At 50.5% G+C, this 2,925-nt stretch overlaps 1 long non-coding RNA gene across 1 annotated transcript; it reads right to left on the bottom strand.

Annotated features, from left to right (window-relative positions):
* Nucleotides 1–311: 311 nt before the first annotated feature.
* Nucleotides 312–2,387, bottom strand: LOC129619507 (uncharacterized). The gene is made up of 2 exons (XR_008697917.1): nt 1,921–2,387; nt 312–507 (listed from the first exon to the last, which is right to left on the bottom strand). It is a non-coding gene; the product is annotated as an uncharacterized LOC129619507 (long non-coding RNA).
* Nucleotides 2,388–2,925: the final 538 nt, after the last annotated feature.

The raw sequence follows: 2,925 nt of genomic DNA, 5'->3' as shown, positions 1-2,925 counted from the left end.
ACTGAACTGAACTGAACCAAATTTTCTGCACACTAGGCCCTGTATTTTCACACCAAGGTTTACATTGCACACATTCACATAATTCTCAGATGATATCCTCTAGACCTTGTGCAGTCCATTTACTTTTCTTGTAGGCAGTGTGAGGAGACAGACGGTCTCAAGATTCTGTATGATAGGCACTTCCCTGGCGGCCCAGGGACTAAGACCGTGCTGCCAATGCAGGGGGCCTGGGTTCGCTCCCTGGTTGGGGAACTGGATCCCACACGCCACAGCTGAGTTCGCATGCCACAACTAAGACCTGTTGCAGCCAAGCAAATAAAATATTTTTTTATTAGAAAGATTCCGCAGGATAAGCAAAAACAACATGTGTAAAAGCAAGCTCGCTCGCTCTCTCTCTCTCTCTTTAGGATCTGAAATCCTCTCTTCATTCAAAAGCCAAAATGCAAGCTTTGCTTCCTCTGTATATTTTCTGGGCTTCCCTGGTGGCTCATCGGGTAAAGAATCCACCTGCAATGCAGGAGACACAAGAGACACGGGTTCAATCCCTGGGTCAGGAAGATCCCCTGGAGTAGAAAATGGCAACCCACTCCAGTATTCTTGCCTGGGAAATTCCATGAACAGAGGAGCCTGGCAGGCCACAGTCCATGGGGTCACAAAGAGTCAGACACAACTGAAGTGACTGAGCTTGCATCCGCACATATATTTTCTAGCATAAGCAAATACCCGCTAAGTAGTTCACCCACCTCAAACCTTATAATAATTGTAGTTAGGTACTTAAAAACACAAACAAAACCCCAAGATCCCCTGACTGTATTTGCTGAATCTGTAACTGCAGCGCCACTCTTGGCACAAGTTCTGCCAAGAGGGAGGTAAAGGCCAGCACGAGACGGACGGAAGGCAGCGCGGGCGGCGGTCAGTTTCACTGCACTTCACTGCAGTGTCTTTGCTTCTGGCCAAGAGTGAGAGCAGAGCACGGGTGAAGCTGTTAAAGCAGGCTCCTGTCACCAGCCCTGGGCCTGCCGACATCCGTCCTCGGCGTCTGGAAAGCAGCGCTGGAGATGCAACACGATGGTGTAGGTGATAATGACGGTCTGCAGTGCCTGCATCCAGTCTTTCCAGTTTTGCTTCATTTAAACACAAGCACATTCCCCTTTCTTCTGAAAGCCTTTCTAATTAAGAATTACATGACCTCACAGTTGTTTATTACAGTTTTCAGAAGTTGCTACTTAGAGCAAAGAGTAAGTCTTTCAACACAGTTTGGGTACCTAAGCCTCCTGAGCGGGCATTGAATCTTAGCAGTTGCTTTTCCTAAACGGATGCTCTGAAAGCTCCCCTGATCAATGAGGTCATCTCTCTGTGGAACTGGCAGGCTTACAGCGTGTTTAAAATAATCTGAAGACTTCTTGAACATATGAGAGACAACTCTGCAAATTTAATTTAAAAGGCTTCCTTTTCCTGCAGATGGGAGAATTAGGCGAGCACGCGGAGAAATGTGAGCATGTTCCTGGCTGGCAGAGCTGTCTTAGGTTGGACGTAATATCTGGGGTCTGTTCCCGTCCTCCTAGGGGCAGTTCTCGGAGGTTTGCTGGTCTTCCTCCTCCATTGGCTTGTAGGCTCCTTGGGGGCTCCTGGCGAACCTCTCCTGTAACCAGAGCCCATAGGGATTCAAGCAGCCTTTGTGTATTTTAGGAAGTTCTCAAACTTCCCGTTTCCTCACAGGCCTCCCTGGCAGCCAGCAGGCAGGGGGCGAGGTTGGGGCTCCCGCTGCCCCCCCAGGCCTCCCACGTGCGCACCCCAGAAGCAGGCTCCTCACAGAACGTCCACTGCACGGGCCCGCGTGCGGGCAGCTTCGTCACTGAGAAGACGGGCTGGTTCTGGCAGCAGAGGCCCCGCCACTGATCAGGGGAACCACTTTCTCACCTTTTCACGCCCATCACACCGCCCAGGTGTTGGTCCTGGAAGCACAGTCTTAAAACACACTCCCATTCTGCACAATTCTCTGACGGATCTTGTAGCATTTACTAAATCCCTTTTCTGCTTAGACTGGTCCAAGGAGATTCTGCTGTTTGTGGTCAGGGGCTCTAGCCATCCTGAGACGAGGAACGTGGCGTCTGAGACTTCATGTCCGCAATTCCTGGAGAGACAGCAGTTAGCGCCACAGGCATCTGGAAATACCTTTAATGATCATAAAGGCGAATACCTTTCAGGAAGGCCGAGGGGTGGGGCTCCTGACTCCCCAGGCCCAGAGTGCCTACGGCTGCAGAAGCACTTGAACGTTAAAATGTGCTGGAGATAGGGGAATAAAGCAAAATGCCTTTTAAAACATTTGCGATAATAAATCCATTTCACTTGGACTGAAACAGCTCCTGTAGGCAGGATGAGTAGCTCTAGGTTTGACTACAATAAAAAGCCCAGAAGAGAGGTTACAGCAGGAGTCACAGAGACACAGACTGAGGGAAGGGAGGGAGGGAGGGAAAGAGAGGAGGAGGGTGCGGGGCAGGGAGGGAGGGAGGAAGACAGGATCACACGGAAAGAATTCATAGATGGGGGAACGACAGCAAATCCACACAAGAAGTGCTAAAACAAAACCCACGAACATCAGATGCGAGGAGAAGACTCTAAAGGCTTCCAGAGAGAGAGAATTATGCACGTGTAAGCGATTAAACAACCAGCCAGTACGTAGAGCCCGTGTCTCCATTTTGGGCTTCCCTGGTGGCTGAGCGAGTAAAGAATCTGCCTGCAATGCGGGAGACCTGGGTTCGATCCCTGAGTTGGGAAGGTCCCCCGGAGAAGGGTGTCTCCATGTACGCGAGGCCCTTCTGGTTTCCATCTGCGGCCCAAGCTTCATTCCTAGAAGTGCCCCTCCACTCGCAGAAGCTTCGTGGTTGAATTTTATCCTCACTCTACCTGCAAAGGAGTAAGAGA

This window comes from Bubalus kerabau, chromosome 9, assembly GCF_029407905.1.
Source record: "Bubalus kerabau isolate K-KA32 ecotype Philippines breed swamp buffalo chromosome 9, PCC_UOA_SB_1v2, whole genome shotgun sequence".
Lineage (NCBI taxonomy): Eukaryota > Metazoa > Chordata > Mammalia > Artiodactyla > Bovidae > Bubalus > Bubalus kerabau.
Note: the sequence above shows the minus strand (reverse complement) of the source record. Positions and strands in the feature narration are given on the sequence as shown.